The sequence below is a fragment of the Lepus europaeus genome, chromosome X (assembly GCF_033115175.1).
Source record: "Lepus europaeus isolate LE1 chromosome X, mLepTim1.pri, whole genome shotgun sequence".
Classification (NCBI taxonomy): domain Eukaryota; kingdom Metazoa; phylum Chordata; class Mammalia; order Lagomorpha; family Leporidae; genus Lepus; species Lepus europaeus.
The window spans coordinates 34421152-34429462 of record NC_084850.1 but is presented as its reverse complement, the minus strand read 5'-3'; the positions used below and the strand labels follow the sequence as shown (position 1 = coordinate 34429462).

The 8311-nt window shown below is 38.3% G+C and overlaps 1 pseudogene; it reads right to left on the bottom strand.

Moving 5' to 3' along the window:
* Positions 1-348: 348 nt before the first annotated feature.
* Positions 349-8311, bottom strand: part of LOC133752549 (MKI67 FHA domain-interacting nucleolar phosphoprotein-like) — a 74398-nt pseudogene continuing 66435 nt past the window's right edge.

Sequence of the window (8311 nt, the reverse complement as noted above, 5' to 3'; positions counted from 1 at the left end):
AGGAGGGAAATGAAGTAATCCCTGTTTTAAGCATTATTGTTATAGAAGAAACAGTGCTGCATTTCCCCTTTCAGTTATCAGATGTATTCTTTAGTTTTATAATTTTTGATAGTTGGTAGAATCAAAAGTATTTGAAAAATGAATTTGTTTTCTTGGCTATTTCTGTAGAAACTAGGAGGTCATTTTTCTAATACTTTAGTCTTTCAAAAAAAAATTTAAGCTTAACTAGCCCTGTGTAATTGTAAGAATTTTTAACAGTTAAAATCAATTTGTTTATAATACCTTGTTACTGTGATAAAACCTAAGATCTTTTTGTAGAATCAAATACAGCCAAATTCTTATAAGTTATTAAGTATAATCTTGAGCAACAGTGATGGCATTGCTGAAGTTTTCTTCAAAGAAGAGATCTGACAGGAAATATGTAGAATTCTCGGGATTCAGAATTCTCTTGGAGTTCATGATGTAGTCTCTGTCTGTAAACTAGAGTATTATAGAATTTCATGGGACATCAATTCAGATACAGAGAGAAGGAATAGAAGTGAAAGTGTATATAAAAAAAGGTACAGGAGTTTTATAATTGCAATGTTTCCTTCTCCCTGAATATTTGCAAATATTCTTTTAGTTGTCAACTGTTAATGCCAAGTTCATTGGGTGGTTTAGTGTCTTTCCTCACACACTGTCCCTCTTGGTTCATTTTATAAATTATACTAGTCTCCACACTCATCAGATATCCTTTATTCCAGGGAGGATAGTCTGTTTTGAAATGTCCAAAGTGGCTTAATGAATACAGCATAATAAAAAAAAATAAGGAAAATGAATTGCTGAACTAATAACTAAATGGCAATGAATTTCTAAAAACTATAATATATATTGTTTGTTTAAAGACTACATCCTCTGGCCGGTGCCGTGGCTCAACAGGCTAATCCTCTGCCTTGCGGCGCCGGCACACCGGGTTCTAGCCCTGGTCAGGGTGCCAGATCCTGTCCTGGTTGCCCCTCTTCCATGCCAGCTCTCTGCTATGGCCCGGGAGTGCAGTGGAGGATGGCCCAAGTCCTTGGGCCCTGCACCCCATGGGAGACCAGGAGAAGCACCTGGCTCCTGCCTTCGGATCAGCGTGGTGTGCCGGCCGCAGCGCGCCTACCGCGGCGGCCATTGGAGGGTGAACCAACAGCAAAGGAAGACCTTTCTCTCTGTCTCTCTCTCTCTCTCTCTCTCTCACTGTCCACTCTGCCTGCCCAAAAAAAAAAAAAAAAAAAAAAAAAAAAAGACTACATCCTCAGTTTTCAGAGGTGTAAACACGATCCTAGTTTTATGATATTCAGGGCTGCTGCTTTGGCTTGACTAACTTACACAGTGAAAAAAAGGTACAAAGGGTGACTTTGTAAAATAAGGTGACATAGGCTGGCGCCGTGGCTCAGTAGGCTAATCCTCCGCCTTGCGGTGCCGGCACACCGGGTTCTAGTCCCAGTCAGGGCACGGATCCTGTCCCGGTTGCCCCTCTTCCAGGCCAGCTCTCTGCTGTGGCCAGGGAGTGCAGTGGAGGATGGCCCAAGTGCTTGGGCCCTGCACCCCATGGGAGACCAGGAGAAGCACCTAGCTCCTGCCATCGGAACAGCGCGGTGCGCCGGCCGCAGGCGCCTACCGCGGCGGCCATTGGAGGGTGAACCAACGGCAAAGGAAGACCTTTCTCTCTGTCTCTCTCTCTCACTGTCCACTCTGCCTGTCAAAAATTAAAAAAAATAATAATGTGACATAAATAATTTTTAATTTATTTTTAAGATTTTGAGAGGCAGAAAGAGACAGAAAGAGTACTTCTATCTACTAATTCATTCCCACAAATGACTATAACAGCAATGGCTGTGCTGGGGCCAGAGCCAGGAACTAGGAATTCAATCCCATGTTCATGGCAGGAGCTCACTTGCTTGAGCCATCACCTCTACCTCCAGGGTCTGCATGAACAGGAAACTGGAGTCAGGAGCCAGAGCTAGAATGCCAACTCAGGCACTCTGATATGGTACATGGACAACTTAGCTGCTAATCTAAATGTCTACTCCCAATAAAATGTATTTTGGAGATATTAGCCTTGTATAAAAAAGTTTAAGTGTAAATGGATCACAGCTCTGTCACTAGAGAATGCAGCCACACTCTTCCTTACCAGCCCTTCTCAGGAAGTCTCCATTTTATTTTGCTAACAGTATTAATTGTTCCCCTACTACTCTGCTGTTATGCTCTCCTTCCAAAATAAATAATATTTATGAAACATTGGAGCAATAAATAAACTTCATGTTTATTATGTTTATTGAACACTGAGGTCTCCTTTCCAAATTGCATGAATCAGCTCTGACTGCTGTTCAAGCAGAGCCCTCATGATTTCCAAACTGCCCTGCCAACTTGTTTGTCTTTGCATACACAGTTTTTTCTTTGAGACTTGGAGAATAGTAATTATGCAATTCCAGGTGGTGTGGTTACCAGAAGATAATCACATCTTGGAGCCATTAGATGCTTTACACACACTGAGGCTTTGTAATTCTCAGGGGTATGATTATCTCATTCCCTCTCTTCTTCATGCCATGTCAATATCCCCTTCTGTTTTCACAGTACTAAGTTACAGATTCTTTAATCCCTTTTCCCAAATTATGTCCATTCAACCATATAATCATTGTAAGAACAATGTCAGAAAACAACCACCACAAAAACCAACACAACATTGTACTGAGCCAACATTCTGGGTCTTTTTTTCAATATTTAATTGCAGGATGTGTTATATTTTCCAGTAATTCATTGTTTTCAGAAAACTGGCAGGGAAATTTTTAGACATCCAGAATGTAGAGATTTGGCAGGCAGTGGCCATATCTCATTTGTCTCCATAATCCCAACTCATCATATCTGTCCCCTAATATTAATACAGAATGGGCTGGAAAAGGGCCACAGCAATTGTTTAATCTTGCAAATGTTTGGAATCAATTAATAAAATACAAGAATGTCTGAATAGTAACTGAGTCTAAATGTCAATTCTCTTCAGATATATTTAAAATGAATATCTTGTTTGTGCTTCCTAAATGGTGTTCCATTATACTGCAATGTGCCATAGAATGTTAACAGACAGACTGCAAAAAATAAAGATCCATAGTTACTCAAATTTTTAAATGTCTTGGTTAAATAAATTTTGTTAATTTGTTAAAAGCTCTCCAAAATCCTGCAGTCTTATACATTGGGGTTTTCTAAAAAGATTTATTTATTTATTTATTTATTTGAAGGTCAGAGTTACACAGAGAGAGGAGAGGCAATGAGAGAGAGAGAGAGAGGTCTTCCATCCGCTGGTTCACTCCCCATATGGCCGCAGCGTTTGGAGCTGAGCTGAACAGAAGCCAGGAGCCAGGAGCCTCTTCCGGGTCTCCCACATAGGTGCAGGGACCCAAGGACTTGGGCCGTCCTCCACTGCTTTCCCAGGCCACAGCAGAGAGCTGGATTGGAAGTGGAGCAGCCGGGTCTTGAACCGGCATCCATATGGGATGCCGGCGCTCCAGGCCAGGGCATTAACTTGCTGTTCCACAGCACCAGCCCCGACATTGGGAATTTTTTTTAAAGATTTCTGTTGGTTCATTCCCCAAATGGCCACAATGGCCAGAGTTGGGCTGATCGGAAGCCACAAGCCAAGAGCTTCCTCTAGGTCTCCCACATGGGTGCAGGAGCCCAAGAACTTGAACCACTTCCCACTGCTTTCACAGATGCATGAACAGGGAGCTGGATAGGAAGTGGGGCAGCCAAGATTCGAACTAGCACCCATATGGGATGCCAGCACTGCAGGCAGTGACTTTACCTGCTACACCACAGTGCCAGCCCCACACTGAGATGTTACAGAGAGATTTATACCCATGAAGAATTTATAAAGTTTATTTGCCTCCAGAACCCTTTTTTTCTGTTTACATAGTGTGTTATAGGAATAGGCTTTCATGAAAAAAAAAAAAAAACTCTGGAAAATCCACTGAAATTTAATGACAAATAAAAATGCCCAGACCAGGTGTTTATCAAAAAAAATTTTTGATAATACGTAATTTCTATGAACTTTTTCTATGCTTCTCATATGTATTATATATCCTATAGGAGAATAACACAAATCACAAATTTAGAGTTAGGCCTAGAAAGATAGATACTAACACAGATCTCTTGAAGTCTGTGAATGAACCTCAAGCTATAGCTAGCAGATATCCCTCTTGCTTCTGCAAAAACTGTACTATTTTGATTCTGCATTAGAAGTACTCATGTGAATATACTGCCATGTGACTTTTAATATTACCACTTTTCTACTTTGAAAATGGTACTTCTTTTCATGGATTTCAAAATTTTTACACTAAAATAAACTTAGTTTTCATTCCGTTTTCCATGAGCTTTTTGAAGTATACTCATATTAGTAAGCAATTTGTTTCAGCTATTTGTGGACAAGCAGGAAATGCCTAATTGGAGAAGGTGACATTTATGTATCTTTAGTATTCCAAGTTTCAAAAATGGTAAAATCTCAGTAACAGAGACAACATCTGTGTGGGAAAAGTAAAATTCTAGCCATATTTTGACATGGTAAGCGATCCTATTATATTAGGTATGTTAGGATGTATTAGGTTTTATTTTAAAACATGAATTGCTTAATGGGAAATAATGTTGGGAAAATAGGTCAAATCAGATTGAGATGACTTTGAATTTCATAATCAGGATTTTGGATTTCAATCATTCTACTTACCCATAACTCTAATTGTGTTTCCATTTCCTATATAATATCTTCTCAATTTAAAGATTAATCTAGTAGTGATGGTGGTAGACTGGAGAATGAAAGAAAGGAATGAAAGAAGGGATGATCGATTCAATAGACTCAGAAGTCCAAGTGTAACTAGAGAAAGTTCTTAAAATTGGCATTGGCAGTAAAACCATAAAAAGTAGGGTTTGGGTTTAGCTTTTGCAGTGCACATATAATTTCATTGATTCTTAAAGCGTTAGAGATGAAATGGACCTTAGATACCAGAAAATTCAAGCCACTTTTACTCTTGGAGACTGAAACCTAGAAAAACAAATTTGCAACATACATCTTAAATTTTAAATAACTGCCTGTTGTAAGATATTTTCCAAAGTCATACAGCTTCCCTAAAAAACAGAGTGAAAGTAATGCAGTCTGGCAATCTTGCTTGATTCTAAAGATTGATCATTCATTCATTCATTCAATATTTACTGAGCATCTAATATGTGTCAGACTCTGTTATAGATACTGAGGCTTATGGGTGATTTAAACAGACATAATCCTTCCCTCTGGAGTGTACAATGGCTGATCAAAATTTATTAAGTAGTGCTATAACTAAGGTAGCAATTCATTCATTCAACTTGGCATATATAGAGGATCCATATGCCTTTCACCTCTCCATCCTAACAGAGCTATCTAGACCTGTGCTGTCTAGCTGTCTATATGGTAACCACAGTCTATATGTGGCTACTATATTAAATTTTAAATTAATTACATTTAGTAAAATTAGAAATTGTTAGTAGCTACCATGTTGTAAAGTGCATGTAGAGGCAGTTTCTATTTTTGAAGATAGTTCCTTTGGAAAAATATGATCTAGATTATGAAATCTATATTTAACTATAGAAACCTGAAACAAGTGGTCACAGATAGCACAATTTCTGTCAGTACTGGTCCTTATTGAATCATGAAAAAGGAGTTTGGTATTTCAGCCTTCACTTTCTGCCAAGTTAGTGCTTTCTTTTCACATTCAGTTTTCCAGAACTGTTGTGCTACATGTATCTTTCTTCTGTATTTTCAGGGCACTCTGTGCCAAGCTCTATCAGAGAAGTTATTGTATCATATAACACTATTGTACTCACAGCACCAAGCACAGTGCATGACACAAAGGAACTAACATAGAAGGGTCTCAATAATTTTTGTAAACAAATGAATGAGATAACAACACAGCATCCCATGTAAGTCATTAGCAGATTCATCATAGTATTAGATATATCTGATAAAGTGGTTTGTTAATTTTGCTTCTGAAATCACAAAATATTGCATGAACTATTTCTTATACCCAAGTATCGCATGCTGCAAGTACCTTTAGAATTTGGTTTGAGTGGAGCGGTAGTATTTAGTAGGCTTAGAATCTCTTCTTATGAAAGAATGTACCGTCATAAACAGAATGGGGATGAAACTTTCCTGGAAGTCTCATAGAGAAGTGGAGAAATGTGACTGATTTGGCATCTGGGAGGAAAATGAATATGAAGAAGTATCTGACTCAATTTTTTAGCTGGGTCAGAAGCAGGGATTGCAAGGCAATGCATTTGGCTAAGCATCCACACTGCCTTATATTAATTAATTTCCCAGGATTATTGTTTTTGATTCTCCTTGTAATGAGAAAATAAATGTGCAGAGACTGAGCTCAGAAATAGATCACCAGCTTGGTTGCAGTGACATCTTTTGCCTCTCCATAAAAATGGAACAGGCTGACAAATAGGGAGGCTGGGACACCTGGGATTGCAGATTAAACAGCACAGCAAGTATGTAGACAAGATAGCTGCTCTTGGTAATTAAAGCTGGCCTGCTTGGTACTGGGAGGTACCAAAGATGGCCTGCTTAATACTTTCACATCTGCCTAAAACATTAAAAGCTCTCAACCCTTTTTCTTCTTGTAAGTTCATAGGCTATCAATACTTTTCCTGACAAATGAGGCCATATCTCTAGGCAAAGCCTGAGTGTGGCTTCACAATCTGATAGAATAATGGTTCTCTTCTTTACTATACTGTTTCCTGAAATGGTACCTAATTTTAAATCTCCAATCCTTGCATTTCCATTTCCCTTGTGTGAGCTCAATTCTCACTGTTGTCAGCAGAAGCAGTTACTCAGTGTGGTGCAACGAGGCTGATGGATGGATTTAATTCGCTAGTCCCAGACTGCCTTTACAATTGTTTGGGTCCTGGGGAGAGCTGGCCACCCAAGGCTACAATCACTGCCTCTGTGTTTCAACACCTGCCTCAACAGCCTGAAGGCATAGGAATTGGCACCAATGAAAAGATGTAGAAACAGAGAATTTTCTTGATTTCTTCAATACTGGTAGATAGCAGGGTGGGGGAGGTCTTTGAGGTAATAGCATCACATCACGACTTACTACAATCTCCCATTTACCACCATTTCAAGTTCTTAACAAAATAGTGGGTGTCTCCTTGTTATGAGAATAACATCAGACAGAAAATATAGATGACTTCACCATATTTAAGTTTACGACAAAATTTCATTTAGAATGGGGTAGGTATCTCCATGGCAGAAAGGTCTCTATCTTGTATCATTTCTTTTCTACCCTCTAACTTAAATTCTTCCTCACAGTTCTTAAAACACTTTATCAGTGAATTTGCATACAAGTGTGATATTACTTACTGATACACATGTCCTTATTGCTTAATACCTATAAAGATGCTAGTAAAGTGACTATCTATTACTAGTATAATAATGTGTAAGGCCCTTTCCTTCTCTGAGCTTCAATTTCCATATTTGCCAAGTTTTTGGATTAATTCAAAAAGACAATTCACTCCTTAAGATGAATTTATCAAGTCACTTTCTTGTTGTCTAACAATTTAGTGTTTTAAAAGACTAAAATTAATTATTTAACAAGAGTACAGAGATTGAGAGCATTTCATGACTTCACCAATATATTGCTTATCATAAATTTGATCATCATAACCAGGCTAGGTTAAAACTTCATAGTTTACAAGGAATGTCACATCTATGATTTCATTTAATCCTCATAAAAAACTATGAGAAAAAAGTTGGTCAGGGATTACAATTATCATTTTATAGTGCAACACACTGATAACAAGTATAAATCAGAGGATTTGGAATTGATAGTCATATGATTTTAGTTCCTTTGCTTTTTCCAGCAGTTAAATTGTGCTTTCCTAAGGACATAACGTACATATATGTCTGTATTGGCATTCAGCAAAATCTGTATACAGAGTATATTGGAGAGAACAAATTGAGAGAGCTGTCTCAGGCTTTTTTTGTTAGAACTGGTCTGGTTCAAAGTATTTTCTTTCTTCCTTCTTACTGCTGTGCCTTCTGGTTTTGCACAATTGTAGGCTCAAAGTTGCCCCAAACTCTATAAATCACCTTAGTACAGGACCCAGGACTTTCCATAGCAATTGGCAAACATTCTGTGACTATTGTGTTGTCTTTGTTGTTGTACCAGCCTTGATCTCATATCATAATTATGATAACTGGGTCTTGTTCCTAAAACATTGATTCCTATCATTCTCCAGTTTTAACAATCAGAACCATTTCCTCTTA